This window comes from Metopolophium dirhodum, chromosome 4, assembly GCF_019925205.1.
Source record: "Metopolophium dirhodum isolate CAU chromosome 4, ASM1992520v1, whole genome shotgun sequence".
NCBI lineage: Eukaryota > Metazoa > Arthropoda > Insecta > Hemiptera > Aphididae > Metopolophium > Metopolophium dirhodum.
In genome coordinates this window covers 39,965,939-39,986,874 of record NC_083563.1, presented here as the reverse complement: position 1 = coordinate 39,986,874, position 20,936 = coordinate 39,965,939, and the positions used below count along the sequence as shown (strand labels likewise).

The 20,936-nt window shown below is 28.3% G+C and overlaps 1 protein-coding gene across 5 annotated transcripts in view; it reads right to left on the bottom strand.

The window, feature by feature from the left end:
* Nucleotides 1-20,936, bottom strand: part of LOC132943737 (small conductance calcium-activated potassium channel protein-like) — a 260,695-nt gene that overhangs the window by 79,443 nt on the left and 160,316 nt on the right. The window lies entirely within an intron of this gene.

Sequence of the window (20,936 nt, the reverse complement as noted above, 5' to 3'; positions counted from 1 at the left end):
TATAGCTATATAACATTATACATATATTAGTAAATTACTGGTTATTTTTTATATTATTCGTGTTTAAAGGAAAAACAGAAAAGCAATTTATTCAACCAATAAAATATGTAAAATATACATCGATCGTTTCATCGAGAATTTCGTATATTATATCATAATTATAATATTTAAAAAACTCCGTAAGTTATATTATGTTATGTATGCCGCAGTTACCTTACCAATGTTTTTTTTTGTAAACTATTAAAAGTAATAATCATAAGAAAAATATAATAAATAAACTTTATCGAATAAAATAGTAATTGTTCAATATAGATTGGTGATTTGTGATCGATTCGAGAGAAAACCATCAATGGAATGACAGCAATAATTATAATACAATTTGCATTAAAAACGTTAAGCTCGGTTCCATTTTTGACGTGGTAGATTAATTTTGTAATTCGATTGAAGGTAAAAATAAATGACGATGTCACGTCAACAAAATCGACTAAATAAATGGAATTTAATAATTTTCTTTATTCTATTATAATTTATATTTCAAACGAACATTTCCTTAAAACAATAAAACAGATTTATAGAAAATATCCATTATTACTTTTTTTCCTAGAAAACTGTATTACCTATGAGCGATTATTCTTAATTCATAGTGATAAACATATTGAACTATTATAGAAGTAATTACTTTGTATCAATTCGACACATAACGTTTCGCTTTGTCAGCGGTAAAATAATTTTCTAGAATTACAATTTCATTGTATTTTTACAAAATATTTCTATATTTTACACACTTGTTTTGATATTTTTTTCATAGGTATGCGTTTACGTAAATAATGTTTTTGACACGGACCTTAGCTATATTATTGCGTAGTCTGTGGCTTTTTAATTAATTGCCAATATGTGTTGATGATTCTTCAGATAGCATTAGTCAATGGATTTGGTGGTTGACGTGTCAAATCTAATTGAAAAACTTCACATTATTTATTAGTTCTTTTTCCAGTAAAAAAATTAATACAATATAATCTTTAAATCTTTATTGAAAGACGAACTGTCTTCAGTGCAGTATTTTAAACTAAACAGTTTATTTAGTTTTCCAATAGTTATTTGTTCTGTACCATACAGAACTGTTCCGTATTGAGAAAAACGAAACAAGACTATGTAGTTTTCACAACGTTCTTCGCCTACGGGGCAGTATAGGCAGTAACCTTTTTTGGGTTATTTAGTTCTTTCTCACTGCGTGACATAATACATACATTTGCATATAGGCTCACTCTCGGAAATGTTCAACTCGATATGGAATGATTGATTCATAAAATAGCCAAATACAGTGACGTCATTATATTATGGCTTTGGGCGTCCGAAACGAAATGTTTCCTGTAGAGCAGTCTTATATTATTATATTTTGCACGAAACCCGCGAAACTCCTGGTCGAGTGTGGACGTGTGGTATATATTAATAGTATGATATATGTGTTGTGTGTTTAGGTATACCTAACGTATTTTGGGTACGTACACCAGTCACATACTATGACCATCTTGATGTGTTGTGTCACACGATCACAATATTATATGATATACGCTCACAGGTGGTCATCTTTCACTCGCGTATTTCCCCCGTCAATCACTGTCGACGCGTATATTGGTACACGACTGCAGTGCATATTATACATCTACGTCCTATACAAACACTGTACGTCTATACGTGCACCTATGTGTAATGTGTATCGCAATAAACATACTGATAATATAACATAATAAATGTATTATTATTATTATATTATATAAAATGTAGGTATGGGCACGTCACATTATTATATTATAGGGCGACCGATACGAGAGACGAATGAAATCGTCGTCGTCGCCGAAAATTTTGTAATAATAATAATAATAATGATGGTATCGAGTTACGCGCGGTCGACCATGATAATAATAATAATATAATATTATTGAATGTGCATAATATTCGAACGAACCATGCCACCGACAGTATTGCGGTAATCATTATACGAGCGAACATATTATAGTGTTAATCAGGGGTGAAAAGTCACACCACCTATAGTACCTAACTACTATAATTTGTCGCGTTCCAAAACACAGTCATTCGTTTGTAGGCTGCAGATAATACTCGCGACTTTCATTGCGAATGACTTCATGCGAGTGACGGTATTAAATTGTGTGTAAATAATATCGTCATCCGTTGCATTATAATATATTGTAAATAACGACGATTATAATTTACATTTTGGTTTTCAGTATAGTGTTGTGTATATTACGATGGACTGGTATATTATATGACCCGTTATTATGTCTTGTTTGTGCATTAACGGCAAATACCGTTAAAGTGGTGGCGAACGGGTCAGCAGAAAGATTAGTAGTTGTGTCCTGTAGATATTTCTGTCATTTTATAACTGATTTATCTTATACGCGTTATATATTATTGAAAATAAAGGACGCGTGTAACGAATTACCAAAAAACGAAACCTCACAAAAACGTATAGCCAACATTACTTGCACTAAAAAAAATATTCAATAAATACGTAAACTGTCTTCATCTGTCTTCATAATAAAAATATAAAAATACTTGGAGAAAATTATAAGCTTTTAATCTAACTATAAAATTAAATTCTGGCAATCGTTCACCGTTTAAATTGATGTGACCGCTATAGTATTTAGAAATATAAACATAGTTTATTATTTTCCACACAATGAATAAGAATTTAATTAATACCGCTAGCTGAAAAACAAAACAAATAATAATATGAAATTCCTATACATAGAATATCCGACCTCCATTCAACCACTCATTTATTTACCACCTGTCGGGCACCTGATATGATAATATTGGTATCGATGGATATTTGAGGATTTCATCATAAAAAACAAAAACCAATGTAATTCTTAATTGTATTAAATATTTGTGAGCGTTATTTAAACAGGCAATAATCACCCCCCCCCCCTCCCCCCAATTATGGAAAATTACGTTTGATGCACGTTTAATTCTTACAAAACGTTGAAAATATGTATTGTTATGTGTCGTTAAATTCGTTTTAGTCTGTCGGTGCACATATAGTTGTTGTTTTAATGAAAGTACTGTTTCAGTGATCGATCGGGGTGGTTCAAATAGGGCTTCGACTTTAAATTCTAGTACCTGACTTCTCAAAGGGGAAACTGTATGTACGGTTAAACATGAAAATAGTGAATCTAGAAACTAGACAGAATTTGACTACGAAGAAAAGCATAACGATGAGCAAACGTCGTAGATTATAATATTAAAATAATAGAAGGTCTCGTTACGCCAGTCTGTTACAACGCGTCGTCGATTTCTATATTTCTATATTTCTAGTTTGCACTTTAAAAACGACGATGTCAATATTATAACGATTCGTTTGTGTTTGCGACTGGGAATATTATCACATTATTGGGAGACACTTTTTTTTCGGATTTACCGACGACAAACGCAGTGCAGAGAGTCAAGATTAGCGAAAATGCGCTCCTCGTGACTTACGAGTAAATTATTACTTATTATTTACTTATAATCGTTTAACCGTGTAGGTCGGAATGGATATAGTATTATATTATGTCTATATAACTCGTATTAGAAGGTTTATTATTAATCGGCGACATCAGCGTTTTAAAGTATGCCACAAACAAGACTGCGATGAAAAATCTGCGAGGCAATTGTGGTTGCATTTCGGCGACAAGAGGATTTGAGCGATTAATCAATAGTACCCATAAGTGCATGTCCCGCACATGTATCGGACTTCAAAGATGTTCTCAATCGCGATTGGGTTTCAATCAAAAAAAACGTTGGTGCAACTTTTCAAAAAGTGATTTAGTCGACATTGCTAATATAATATAGAACATTGTCAACGATAACGTTTCGAGACTCTCGACTCTCAGTTTTATGTCGGGGTAGGTTTTTTTCCTTAATTAGCTACTGATATTTAAATTTTAACAGTAGCAAAGTATTTTTTTTTTCACTCATATCTTTCTATAAATATTGAATATTTAACACAGTGGTGTTGAAGTACATATTCGTGGAATAAGTTTTTTTTTAAATTACATATTTTTTTTATTTCATCTCGTCAGTTTTTACAAGATTACTAACTTTTTGTTTTCCTGCTGTATATAATTGATCTTATGCAGATATAGAAGAAATATGTATATTTTATTATTTTATATTCATAAATCTATAGATTTTTTAGCTTTAAATATTTGAACTTAAAAGTTCCGTATTTTCTTGATGTTGATTCATAACTTGTTTTTAAATGTAGGTAAATCCATTATATTATGCTATTGCCTTATTCAAATTATCTGCTACACAATTCAATATATATTTAATAATATTATATACCCCTTTTATATTATTTAGAATATTAACAATAATATATTTGTCATGATACATTATTATATAATAAATTGCGTGATAAATGATTTAAAAATAAAAAATAAATTTTTAATCCGTAGTAAAAGATTCTATATTGCTTATAACTGTGTAAAGAAAGAAGACAATATTTAACAAACATTTTTTTAATATAAATTGGCAACAGCTACAATAATAATTGAATTTTGCGTTAAGGCTATGGATTTTTATTTAAAGTCTTGTTTCAGTTAAGTATAATTACTTTCGTTCCGTTTTACCCCTCAAACAATTAACATACAAGCGGCTACGCCTTTTTCCATTAGAAAAGGTCACTGCGGGATACATAGTCTTAAATGGACGATTTTAAAAGGTCGTAATTTTTTTAAATATCAAGCAGTTGATTAAAATGAGTAAATTAATTATATTTTGAAACCATTTTTGTTGAGTGTATTTACATTTATAACGTGTATTTAATGTAATAAATTCAATTTGTAAATTTAAATCTGCAAAATAGATGTTTAGACAAATAAATGTAAGTGTAATTTTTAAAATGCTTTTTTGTAGTATTAAATAATTATTGATATACCAAAAAATTATCAAAATAAATCAAATTTTTTTTTTTGTATTGAAAATTGTTTTAAATATAAAACAATTATCAATTTTTTTAAACTGAAAAATAATTACGCATTTGTATTTCATAAAACACATTATGGAGTTAAGATGTCTTCTTTTACTTTGTTTTTTACATTTTTGAACTAAATAAAATAATAATAGTTACAATGATTTTCGGTTAGTGATATAGTCGATCATTTTTAGTTTACTTAAAAACAAAAACTTTAAATGTTTAGTATTTATTAGGTTACTAAAAACTTTGTCTTTGGTACCAAGTTACAATCTTGTTCTTTGATGTATCTATCGAATATATTAAAATATATTAATTTAATATTTGGGAGTGAGTGAAACTACCTATTTTAGTGTCGTATATATTTATTAAACTCACAATCGAAATAAACATTAGCTAAACTAAGTGTTAAATGTTTTTTTCAAGACCATCATTTTCACCTACACATTTTTAATATTTCCTGAGTGCACCTTGAAAAGTTTTTGAAGCAATAAATTACTGACCACTATATTTATGTACTTTAGACCGCTCATGCAGAATATTTGCACATGAAGTGGTCGGGAAGTATGGTCTGACATAAATGACGGTGTCTCGTATGCACGGAGTGGACATTCCCTATTTAGATTCTGAAAAGACCCTTTTCCTATTTTTGAAATTACTAATTAAGTTTTCGACATGTTGATATAATGTACCATTCATGTCACATAAAAAAACACGCACGGTCCAATGACTCTGAAATTATTTTATAATTACTAAAAGGGATCTAAAATTAAAATATTTTTTGAAAATAATGGTTATCGACATCATATGAAGTGGTAATAAGTAAATCCATGTATTAGTAACATATTACTTTAAATAGTGTTTTTTTTTTTTTAATCGTAAAATAAATTAAAACTGTACAAGGAAAATAATATGGATAGGTGCTTGTTTAAAATTAATCATAATAATATTAAACCCCTGGAGTGATATAGTACTTACAAAGAATAATAAGTTTAACATAATATTATGGGTGTAATACATTTTAGTGTAAGTGAATATGGAAACCGACAAACAGATGTAATATTACTGAATAACAATACATTTGAAAAAATGACAAAATACGCATTACGCTAGATTTTAGTTGTTGATGCTTTTTTTTCCTATCGATTAGTTATATTTATTTTGATTTATCATATGGATATGGCAACGCCCTTCCGACTGAATGTCGTAATTGTTATAACATACTCCGAATGCTTCTAAGGGTATAAATTAAAAACGAATTAAAGTACATTATATATAAATAAATAAACCTAGTTAGGTAGTTTTATGTGTTTTTAAAATTACATCAAGTTCAGCATGTAGATATAATTGAAACAAATTAAATTGGAAAATAGTTATTACTTCTTAATTTGTTCTCAACATAAGTAATTTATGGTTATCGAGTACCTATTATGTTTTTAATGTGTTGTATATCGACGAAGCTAACATTTTTAATGCGTACAATTTAAATATACAATTTAACAATTTAGTTTTTGTCGAGTGTTAAAAATATTTTCAAAATGTTAACAATTAACATGGGTTAAACATATTATAGGTACCCACGCTTGAAATAAGGTGCAAGTTGATCTATTATGTATTCGACTTTAATACGGTGGATTATATTTGTTGTTTTAAATAAATAGTTTGTTGTAAGAGTACGAAAATACTTCCCTCGTACAATATATTAAACTTGGAAGTACTTATAGTATATCAATACAGTTGTTTTGTGAAGTATGGTTCGAATTTATTGCTTGGAATGACTTGATTGAAACAGTATAATGCTAAAGGTATAGCAAGGGTTCTAATTTATATCCCGAAACTCATACAGGTGACAGGTCAGATAATTAGCCACAAAACCAATATTTCTTACTTTTAAAGCAGATTTACAATTAAATGTTCTACTTTTAAATACTTTTATGGGTTCATTGTTTGTAATACTTTGTATATATTATTTTATATTACAGTTATTACATTATATATAATTGAAGCATCGTGGTACCTAATCAAGTACCTAAATTTGAAATAAACCAAATTTGATAACTATTATTTTTGTTCAAGTTTCAGTTTAGGTATAGATTATTAAAAAGATAATAATCTTAACTACAGTATAGATTGTAGTATTGATTTAATTTTAAAGAAGGTTTTGAAAAACCAATACCAACCTATATTGTGTTAATGAATGTAAATAATAAATCAGTTTTCTGGCATATAGAATCATGTATTTTGTGCAAACAAGCCGTAACTCTTTCAATACCTATTGATTCTCTATTCAGGCATTTAGATGCATAGTATGTAATATTGTCTTTGATAAATAATATTCTCGAATCTTAGTTAGGTATATTAAATTATACATATGACTATAATGTCGGAATCATTATATATAATATAACTTAATTATTATCTTTTCTATAGCCAGTACCTATAGTCGATATTATATGAACACACATTCGTGCACATTATAAGCTATACGAATTCATGGTTATTTACAACATTATATTTTATGGTGTAATATTTAAGTGCAGACATATAATATACATTATAGACTGCAACATATTATTATTGTAGTTTAAAATTGCCCACTATGATATTCATCGATTTGTTGTTTTAAATAAATCAAACGAATACGAATATAATATAATATAATATAATATCTCAATTTTCGCTATTATAGGTATTAAAATAAATTATATTTTTAACAAACATGATGAGTCTTACCAAATAACACGTGTTTTTATTTTTTTAATACTATTTTGGTTTGCTCCTAAATGCGGTACCTCCTACCTATTGATGTTGCACAGAAAGTATGTTGTAAAGGTATGCGCGTATATATTTTTAAGACTAAAGAAACAATTTAACATTTAATTATTAAGCTTTTTGATGTAATAAGAAATACAAATTAAATTCTCGTTCGCGTTTTATGTTTTTCTACTACCCGCTTGTTTAGTAGATATTTCTCTTGAAGTGCATTGGCGTTACTTGTTAGAAATGGAAATCACAAGTCGGACGTATCAAGTAATCCGAATTCATAGAATCGGTAGCTTTTATTTATATAAACTGATTTTACATTTTCAAAAATACATTCAAATTAAAAACAACTAAAATAATTTTGTTATCAGCTAGGTAGGTATCTACGTTATCATATTATTATAGTTAACACGACAGTTTTAAATCCACGCACGATTCTTACCACAGTATACATTTCAATAAAATCAATTATTATCTAAAACATAATATAAACTATTCGGTTTTTGAAAGTTCATATTTTTACTGTCTTGTTTTTTTTTTTTTGTTTAGTTTTAAATATTTATTGCGATCTGCGTCGTTTCGTGTGAAATGCGCTCTCGAAGCTCAAACAATTCGATCGAAATGCGTTTTACAGTTATTTTAAAAAGTCGTCAGCAATAATAATTAGAAGGCCTGTGAGCTGGTGAACCGCTGCACGAAAATTTAATAGAAATGCCAATACGAAACATTAAATTGCCAGCGCAGACGGACGCGCTAAATAACGCCGTGCCTATCGCATACCGCGAAGATATACATGTCGAGCAATTTAACCCAAATTCCGCCTGCGTATTTATAGTGAACCGATTCGGGTTTATCTCGCGGTGCCGCACATAATATCGTGACACTATACATACACCTATAGATATTTATCTGTGTGTGTGTGTGTGTGTGTGTGTGTGTGTGTGTGTGTGTGTGTGTGCATACTACTCGCACTATACGTATACGCTGTCCTCCGCCCACCGTGAAATCGTAAATTCCGTAAACCTCGGACGTTAACACGGTCAAACAACCCTTTCGACCGTTTTGTAAATGGGTTCGTACGACGGCGAGGATCGACGGTAAACAATGACGACCGGCGGGCGGTTGGACGGGGTGGAAACGCGACACACCATACAGTGGCGTCGGTGCTATATATATATACAACAATATTATATCATGTATATAAATACACTGTTGCCACTGCCGTAGGGTAGGTGCTCGCCCCCCCAGAGCCATGCCGAACAAATAACTCGCGGACAATTAGCGCGCGTGCGATGATGAAAATCTGTTTCCCCTCTGGTGCTCCGCGTCTTGCGTAGCTATCCGACTTTCGTGTTCGCCGTTCGTACGACAACACCGCCGCCGGCGGCACTGTTCGTTGGTCCGTATCGATTCAATTATTCAACCCTCTCGTACCTCCGCCGTACCCCTTTCGGTCAGGTGTTATAATCCATTGTGTAAGCACGTGCACGCCAAAGTATGTGTGTGTGTGTGTGTGTGTGTGTGTGTGTGTGTGTGTGTGTGTGTGTGTGGGCGCTTACCAAATGAGTGTAAATTCACATATGGGTTTAACCGTTACGTACCGTACCAGTCGGCATGTTGAATCGGACGAAAGGTCGCGGGACGACGGGAGCAAAACAAAACAAAGACGACGAGAGAAAAAAAAATTACGAACGGGAAAACTCCACGCGTGAAGTGGCGTAAAACTGTAAACACATAACGATTCTCGACGAGACCCGTTTGCTTCGAGGTGTTGAGATAGGTTAGGTCGATCGGGGGCCTGTACGGTCGCGTAATGATAATAATAATAATGCGTTTCCAACCGGGATGGTTACGTTTAGCGGTCATTATCCACTTATAAACCCTTTCACAGAGTATATATTACAAATTATCATCTGCGCCGAACCGCCGAATCGGTTTCGAATAATGCGAGGTGATCCCAATAATGGTCGAGGTGGATTCAAATTCCACGATATTCCACAGAAGTCCAGTTATTCACAGTGTATGAATTATCACGTGATACCACCTTCGAGGAAATATCATTTTTAATGATCGTATTTACAAAAATACGCTCTACGGGAATAATGATCCTGTAATATGGAATCGACCAAATTTTATATATTTTTTTTTTTAAACAATAGAGGGTAATATTCTACAGGCCGCATTGAACTCCGTTTTTAAATATTTTATTTTCAAACCTTATAATATGTCTTCAAAAATAATACAATTTTCAGCGTTTTTTCATAAATTATACTATACCATTATTTGAAATAAAATAAAAAATCGGAGTTCATTGCGGCCTGTAGGAAGTCTTCTTCTTTCAGATAAAAAAATAGTCATACAAATCCGACAATTATACAAGGCCTGAGAATTATTCCCGTAGAGTCACTTTTTCGATATTAGACACCCTATCAACACCCCCTAAATAGGTATCAGTAAGTAGATTAGTGGAAAAGTATTATAATTAAAGTGGCAACTAAAATGTAAAATTTAATTTTCAAATTTTATAGAATTCCGGAAAATTAGAAAAACTGCCATCGGGCTTCTTAAATCTGAATTATTAATATCAATCATTATCATACGCTAATTAATATCAACGAAACGTGATGATAATATCATTTATTTTATATTTTATATTATCAATGATTATTGTGTTTATGAATGATAGAATTTGCATGGACTACTCCTTAAACAATTGTTGTAAATATGTGGTGATCAGAATTTTTATTTTGTACTTATTTTATTAAAACCCAATTAGTAATTCAACGTATTTACCGATTTATATGTTTGAAAACAAAAAAACATGATTAAGACGTTGGATAGTAATTATTAATTTAGTTAATTATTAATATTATGTTTGTACTTTGTAGTACCGTTCTACATAAGTCTCTATAATTATTTAAGTTTTTATTTATAATGGAGATAATATATTGTTATTGTAATTTTTTCACATTCAATTCCATCTTAAAACTGAGAAAATATTATGAAATATTAATTTTTTTTAAACTTAATACACAACACTTAGTAGATACTCTACGCACACTTAATAATATAATAGGTAAAATACAGGTTCGTAATATGTTGTATTTTTAAGTACATATTAGATAGAAATTACATATTTTGGAAAATTCGGGCATACTTTTTTCAAGTTATCGTTATAGTAATTAACCTCAGTAGGTAGTTTATTTAATAGCATTTATTTTGTAATGAATATAAATTATTAATTTTATGAATTTGTTTAAATATTAATTTAAAACCTGCCTAGTATCATGCATATTACATCATTGTGTAGGTCATAAAAAATCGTTTGTTGTCAATTCTAATAGATAAATGGAATGTGAAATATAATTGGTTTTTAATTATTTAAATGGGCAAATGTAATAAAATAAATGAAAAAACTCCGTGTTTGGTATTATATTAATTTAAATATTATACCACTAATGATATAGTATAATAATATAGAGATGGAGAATTTACGTAAAAAAAATATCGGTAAATTTACCGGTAAATTTTACGGTAAATTTACCAATAATGTTGTAAAAATGGTAAAATAGCTAAATCTTAGAGCCATTGTTATTTTTTACTATTAGACATTAGTAAATACTAAATACGATTCGTATTAGGTACTAATGTTGTATACCTACTTGTTAAATCTAGTTCTTTCTAATAATAACAATAATTAACAAAAAATTTAAAAAATGAATCTAAAATATCTATTGTTCTGTATTAGACATTAGTAATTAGTACATTTTATGAAATATGAATATTGAATTATTCATATTACAATTAATAAATAATTTAAACTAAACTAAACTATCAAAATTCACATTACCTTTATTTCTTTTTAAGTCAAAACATTTATATTTAGACTTAACTTTTGTATTAATAATAGTATATTATCAATTTCACATTATCTGCATTCTTGGTATCTCCCTATAAAATCTTTCCTAATTACCTACTGATATTTAATGTTCTAATATATATTAGGGGTGGCAGAATATTGATTTTATAGTATATAACAAACTATATAAACAATAACAAGTATATAAATTATAAATATTACAAATAATAATATCACAGAAGTTCCTTTTTCGGTTTACCTACTTTGGTCCAACCTGTTTATTATATTAAGATTTATCTTAAACCGTGATTAGTACTTTATTCATTATTGTATTGTTATCATTTGATAAAAAATATATCTCTTTACAATTTAGACTAGGCTTTTTCGATTTCATTTGATTAGAGAGGTCACACAATATTTTTTTTTTGGTAAAAAATAATTTACCGGTAAAAAAAAATTGGTAAAATTTACGGTAAATTTTTTTACCGGTAAAAAATTACCTGGTAAATTTACTCCACTCACATCTCTATAATAATATATTATTTTACACTATAAAGTGTAACACGGCGCATTAAATAGGCAATTTCGCTGTTTCTGTGTATACAAACTAGTACCTACTTTTAATGTTTTAATTTTATTAATTTCATTGAACAAGGGTTCAATTATTTGTTTTTTTATTTGATTTACATTTATTTCCAAACAATTGATAATGTTTTAGTTACAATAAAATACGATTCATCCTTTTTTATTTTCTATATTTATGGATTATTTAAAATAAACAACAAATAAATATATTTTATTATTGTATTTAATTATTAAAATTACCGAAATATGCTCTTAAACATGTAACTATATATTTTTAAATTTAATAGCTATAAATGAAAACGCATGATAAAATAATATTGAAAGATTTATTATCATTAATTATTAGGGCTCTGGACTTATTACTAAACATAATATTCAGATGTATATGTAATTAAAATTACCAAAAAATGCTATAAAATTGATGAAAAAGAACGGGAAAACATTGCAATATTGCACTATATGATATCAATAATCAAATTTGTTAAATATGCCTCTTTGTGTAAAATATGATGAAATATCTTAACTTCTAAGTCAAACTTTGTTTTATACTTCACCATTTCACAAAAGAACATATTATATATATTTCGTGGGTCTAGAATGGAAAGGGTTTAAATCGCATTTTTTTCAAAAGTCACTTTTTAACTAAACTAATTTTAGAATGCAAAAGGCGTATTTTTTAAGCTAACATTTATGATTATACGATCATTATTGACAACTTTTTTAAAAATAAAAGGTTCTAAATCATCAAAAATTAAATTATAAATACAATTTAATCAAATTTAAAACGCTCGGTTAATGGAACACAATTATTAACAATACGTTAGTGTGAAAAGGTTCTAATTAAATTAATCACTACCAATAATAAACCAATAATAATTATTACATTTATCCATATTCAATAGAATTTTGATGTTTCATAATTATTACATTGTTTCGTGATAGAAGATTGGTAGAACAAGAAAGCATCATTCTGAAAAGGATTCAGCTAACAATAATAAAAATAATAAATAAGAATAAAAACGTTCTAATTAAATATATTTATTTTTATTTTAGGATGAAATCCTAATGGATAAAAAAGTTCTAAATATTCTAATATTGTAAAACCTTTTCATACTAAACATTTTATGATTTGTATTTTATTAATTTGTATATCAACCATAACAGCAAATCATTATTATAATGTTGTGAATTAAACTATACAAGTTTCTGCATTTTCTAAGGCATTTAGAACTTTAATTTAAAAAAAAAATATTATTCAAGGAGTAAAATATTTGAACTCAAATCTTAAAATTGCTCTCCTGGACGATTTTAATCGTCGATTTTAGTTTTCCTTTTCATTTTAGACGATTTCCACGATTTCTATATAATATATATATATATAATATGTTACTTAGCACATGCTAAAAACACCACAAAAAATATGAAAATTAATAAATCCTAAATTCATATTATGTAAAATATACCATTATATTTACAAAAAAATCATATTGACTGTTATTTATTATAACATATTATTAAAATTATTAAAGTATATTAAGTAAACATTAAAAATAATTTATAATTAGGTACGCAATGAATATTGTATGTTTTTTAAATGGTTTTAAATTGAATTTCTTAAATTAACTAATACATTTTTATTGGTGAAATATGTAAAATCGTCTTGTTCGGTATTGAATAGTTCGTAAGACGTGTAATAATCGCTGTTATTGACGAAGTTATGAATGGTGGAAAATACCAATACAAATATTGAAATATCGTTCAAATACGTCTGGAGTATTAAATGAGATGAACTACATCTAAACGAGTTTGATTCAAATATGTCATTCCTTTAACAATGCCTGGGGTATCTAGGGAGTAGGGACCATATTGAATTCTGAATATTCGTGTATGCTAACGAAGTCGCTATAATGGTCGGACCAGATGCCGAAATAAATGAAACACAATAACAATATTATCGTCAAGGAAAGTGAGTTGTGGACAGAATGAGTGGTGTATTGATTATTTTCGCTTCTCTTTGTTTTCTCTGCCCGATTGACGGGGTACTGTAGTACTACGACACCATACTAGACGGGATGACGTGGCTATGAAAGAGACGGTGGTAGTCGAATGTAAAAAGACGGGGAGGGAGGAAATAACGATTTCTGTAGATGTAAAAAATGGACGAGGTCCTTGAGGGAGGAGACAAAAGCGTTTAATAGACTGTCGTAAAAGACTTAAGATTTTATCGTGATTTAATATCGCTGCCCGAGATCTGGTTGGCGGTGGACACGAGGAACGACTAATCGTTACAATGGCATCCTCAACTTTTTCCACCCACTATAGTCCCCCGGGTATCCAGAATTGACTTTAGTGCTCATCATCGCTAAGACGGTGGTGCTACTCCACCGGCTGACGGTTCATTACCATAATACTGCTGTTGCAAAAATAAATGCATAAAACATATATATTATATTATATAATACAATATAGTATATACGTCTTATTATAGAACTGAGAAATATAGAGTGATAAAAGTACAAAGCACCCCATTTCACATCTTAAGTCAATAATTTCACCAGCCATAATAAAGCGGATTTCTCACATTGTTATTTTTGTATGTTTACCACAACTTTCGCACTGTATAGGGTCATGTCGACATCCCCGTGGAATTTAACCAGTAACTGGTGTACAATTCACGTCTCAAATACATAGTGTTTTCTTGTTTATCGCTATTTTTTTTATTTTATTTGTAATTTTTTATATCCAAGTAATTCAAACGCTTACGCATACGATATACAGCTGTTGTGGTGTAGAAAATGTACATTGTACAATATATAATAAATATAGTGTGTACGGAAATAATACTAAAAAAAAAGCTGAGAAATACAATATGAGTACCTTGGAAGTCATTGTTATTCGTTGAGCATATGCAAAACTACGAAAATTGTTTTTAATATTTTTGTCATGTAGCGAGGACAAGTGTTTTGATATAAATACGCTTATAGTGGTGTTCGCGTTTTTCAATATATAAATATTGTCAGTTTTATCATTTACAATATTTATTTCATAAGATTAAACTATACACGTCATATTATAATTATATTATATAATTGTCGATCATCATCAGATTTGTTTAATATACACATAAACATATTGATTGATTAAATCAGTGTTACAATTCTAGAAGAGTATAATATTATAATAGGAGTCTGGTGCGGTACGGTGGTTGGCCTCAGTCATTAACGTGTTCTGAGGTCAAGCATCGGCCGGTGTCGCTTGTTCCCGGATGGGTGACCACCCGGGTTTTTAGTGAAGAATCTTCTCCCCAAATACACGTGTTCCTCAACCAACCTCAAGCCCCTATAAAATGCTAATGGCCATATAGTGGCCGATGCTTAAGATCAATAAATAAAAATAAAAATGTACATTTTATTTTTCAATTGGTATTTCTGATGGTATTTTTCCTATAGGTTTCGGTATAGGTCGTCGGGTTCTGTTCTGACTTTTCCGTAAAACTTAAAAGTTATTGATAACACATGTAAAAAATAGTTCAAATAAAGTTTTTTAATGTTCGATATTAATTATTACATTTCTGATATATAATTATAATACATTGATAATAGGTTTTTTATTAAGTTTCATTCTTAAAAATGTTAAATATAGGATTTTATCATGAATGATAAAGTTTGTATTATACAAAGTTAGCTTTGTGATTGTTTTAATTTATTTTTAATCGCCTAAATTGTCAAGAATTTGTTTTTAAATTATGTGGTTTAAATGTTATAACTGACAAAGAGTGCACGGAAGTCAACAATATCAAACAACGATTATTTCTTATACTATTTTAACTTTTAAAGTCTTTTTGACTCTAGCTTTACAAAATGTGTTTGTATCTCAGTAAAAGTAGGTATCCGTTCAAAACATAAAATAACATTATAAATCATGATAACAAGTAAATAATTCAAATTTATTACAATATATTGTTCACATTTTAAATTTTAAATTCTCATAAATTAACTCTATCTGTGAACAGCATTAAACATTAAAAATTAGGTTAAGTATAGATTAAATTGATAAATTACATATCAACGAAATTATGTAGCTTTATCAAAAACGTGTAATAAGACAAATGTTAGAAATAGAGATCAATGAAGCCTAATACCTTGAGGTTTGAATATAATTTTGACATAAGTTGTAACTTGTAGCTGTTAATAATGCGGTACATAATTATATACCATTATATACAATTATAAATATCTTAAATCGATGATGATTAAAATAATTTTTGTTTGATAAAATGTATAATATAAGAATAATTTATGGATATAAAATATAAGTATAGATTTTGGTTATTTAAATGAATAGATGTACGCTTATTTATAATTATTTCGTTACATTGTAACAATAATTTAAATTTTATTATTTCAATTCCATTAAGAATATTATTAGGTATATGAATATATTAACAAATCATTTTATCATACAACATGATTAAAGTTAACATATTAAAGTATGCTTCATGAGTTCATATTTTTGATGGAAAATGAATCTGAAATAAAATCGAATGAATTTAAACATTTCGTAGTAGGTATTTCTATGAATATCAATGATTTTGATAACTAGATTTTAGAGTGTAAAAATAAATATTTTTTCGAATACATTGCCGGTGTAAATAGGTCATAATAATATTCTAACCTTATATAGGAATACTGTCTCCTATCGCTGAATGTTTACTTAGGTTTTTTTTTTTTTGACGTTTGGGTAGGAAAATATATCGACTTATTCCATGCCAGAATATTCGTGATAATATACAATTTGAAATTCATTCGGGTATAAAAAGGTTATCATTATTAGTCAAGAAAAGAACCTTATATAGAGACATTTTGTTTGCTAAATAGTGCCGTATTATCGAAAACTCTGTTCCATAGGTTAATAGACATCCGTACAATTTGCATAGTGTAGCGGATATTACGGTCCAGGAAAACACACAAGGAAGTCGTTACATCCGCGATGAGCATAATGTATACGGATCCTTTATATTGTATCACAACAATACGACTATGCTAAAATACTGTTGGGTTGGGTTAACCTAACCCGGAGGGTAGGTTGTGGCTGACCAATTTCCGATAAACTAATCTAGAAATGATAATACTGTATAACATACATACCTACGTGGTATGAATATGTAATATATACCCTAAACCAGTTTCGTACATAAATACATATGAACATGATATGTTATATAGACGACAGACGTGTGTACATATTATAATAAATATATAAAAGTATATGAACTAAATTATGACATTGTATAGTAACTATTATTTTTATCGTCAATAAATATTTCCATCCAAGCAAATAAACTACATTCTTTAAAATCATTGTAATTAAATTAATACAAATTTTGTATTGTGTTTAATGTATACAAAATATATAACATAGGAACTTAAGAACACATTTTTTTTTTTATTTCGATATTTGTTGCTAATTTAAACGCCTTACTATTAAAATTTATTTTTATAAGTATTAATAAAAAGAAAATACTTTCAAATCTTGATAGGTTATCTATATAATTGTTGTTATAAACCATAGGAAATTGTGATGCAATTAAATTTAATTAACTATTAATTTCTTATATTTTGTTATAAAATAGCATCTCGTATTCGAAAAAAATCCTAAGTTACGTATATATAATTAAAAATTTAAACCAGGTGTAAACTATATATATTTTAATTATAAAGATAAGTAATTGGATGTTAATGAAGACACCTTGCTGGCTTGCTGGTATATTATAGGTACTTCAATATGTAATAAGAATAACTTTGTAAACTGTGTTTATTTTTTAAGTACTAATAATATACATCTTATATACCTGTATACATCTATTATAGGTATATATATTTTATGTGTGTGTGTGCATCATTTTATTTTTATGTAGTTTTTAAGGGTTTATTTATGGAAATTTTCAAAGTTGTTAATTACAATTCCTCCTCCCCCGCACTCACACTCATAATCACATAATAATAATGACCAACAAAATGATTAATTATCCACCTTTTTTTTTTGCTACCGCTGATTTGAATATGAATTGCATTAATAAACAAATTTATTCTTTTTCGTTAATCTTTGGCGTTTCGCCAATTCTCTAGTATTTATCGTTTAAATATATATTGTGTGACGTGATTAAACGATCTGAAAATTCACAACATTTATATATAAAAGCCTTTTGGATAAAATGGTTAAAGAAACATAACAAAAAACAAAAACACCATCTACTTATATGTTGTAGACGTGTGTTTTTGTGAATGTGTACTGATTATGTTCAGGGAAAACAATACGACGAAAAGACAAGGGACACAGTATTGATCATACCCTCTGTTTGTTCTGCTACACATTGAGGCTGAAAACGTCACCGCGTTAGACTGTGTAAAATAAACTAAGCTCTTTTAGATATCGTTAGATAAACACTTAGGCATGCTAAGCAAGTATACTCTCCATAGGCGGCATTTGGGAGGATAGAGGGTCACGAAGGAACAGTTCCCCCCTCCCCCCACCACAAAAAAAATACTGAGAGGGCAAAACCAATGATTTTAATTGGTCAGTAAATTGCGATTAATTTTTGCACCCCAACAATTAGAGCCAAGTGCCGCCTATTAAACTCTTCTTATAATGTAGTGAAAATCAACAAAAAACTTTCAAAAACATTAAAGACATTAAGTAATGTGTTTATAAATTATAATGTAGTATACGTGTACATTTATAAACATAACATGTATATGTACCTATTAGTATTATAATAGTTATATATTTGATTTTTTTCTTTATAAACCAATATAAATAATGATTTATGTGGAAATACATTATATATTTTTTTATTTTTGGTTTATTGGGCCTTTAAAACCATCCATAAAATGATAAATATTCAAAAAAATATGAAATGCAACTATAATATTTGAATATAATATTTGAACTATAATTCAAAAATGAATGATACTTTTAAAATTTGTATTAATTTAATTTTAATATTAATTAACCACACGATTATTTTAGAGACAAGTGAAAATTATTTAATATAGTTGAAATGTAAAATTTGTTTGACCAAAATATATACGTTCAAATGCATTTTTGAACTAAGATATTAATATATTATTTCAAGCTATTCACGATTTTTTAAATTTGATCTATTTTGATTAACATACAATTGTGATTTAAATTGTTTTTATTATTATATTTACTGAATAATGTATGACAATCACGTTGTATTTATTAAAAAAATATATATAGAAATTTAATAATATGTGTGTATGAACAGGCGCATGATACGACATATTATTTTTTTCCAACTGCGAAATATTCATGGAACTATAACGACAAGGGTCCATAAGTTGGTGATGGATGATGGTCATGGATTATACTTTACCATCGTGAATAATATTATACTCCCTGTAATGTGTATTACATGATATATGTTTTAATATATTTTTATAATTTATAAGCCATTGACATAATTAAAACGATTTTGAAAGACTACACATTCAAAAATAAAAATATAATAGTCCGATAACAAAATCTAATTTTGTTGATTTATAGTAATCAAGACGTGATTCAATATAAAATATGATAATAATAATATTATAATATTGATATTCACAATGTTTCAAAATAGTTATTATTATTAGGTACGTTATGATATTTCAATTGCAAACAAAATAGTTGTAATATATGTAATAAATTAAACATTTTTACAATAATGGTGTACCACTATTTTATTTTAACAATGTAAATATGATTTGCTCTGTCCCATGATACGAGTTACTTATTTATGACAAGTAAGTAAGTCAATACAAGTACTTAAATAGTACATAATTAAATACTTGACATTAATTCGAATACCGCATTTATATCGTAGTGGGGAGACATATAGAATATATTTTGTGAGCGTATCCTATAACATAAGTTATATTCGTTTTTATTATATATCTTACCAATCAAAATTTACAAATATTCAAAATCAGTTCATTGTATTTCGGGACGCTCGCGCCATGTAAAATTTAAAATGTATACTTATTTTAATTCTGGTTTAACATTAACGACATAGGTACCTGCCATTTTCATAACTTATAAATTATAGTTCATGTAAAGTTCCCTCCTTATTTCGCAAAGTCAATGGTTATATACTAATAACTTATAAGTAGGTACTTAATTTATACTCGTGAGTATATTGTTGTAGTTATATAACATAATATTATACAATATTATACCTAGGTATAATAGGCATATAGGTACATATGTATTTGTTTTCAAATGGAGAATTACATATTTTCGGTGTTATGTATTATTTTATTTTTTTAATCACAGCAGAGAAAAAATCAATTACATTCACATATTTAAAAAATAAACGAATGCGTCCACATATATTTAAATTAAATTAAAATTGAACAATTTATTACAATAGTTATGACATCAATTTTATTACGTCAACGTCGATCAGTACTCAGCTAGACAAATGTAATAACAACACATGGAATATGGAAAACATTGTGGGATGTTTGTCAAACATAGAGATTTGAAAAAGATGAATGTTTCGCTTTTTGAGTGTTTTGTTGTTGGAAGAAAAGATCGTAATAGTGAGCAATTTATCATACTGCGCTTTTTTTGATATTAATTTTTTTACCATAACAGAATGTGCGTTTTAGTCACAATTTTAACGTTATTGCAAAAATAAAAGTAAGAGGGAACATAACCAGGGACCAATAAAAATGGCAGGCAATG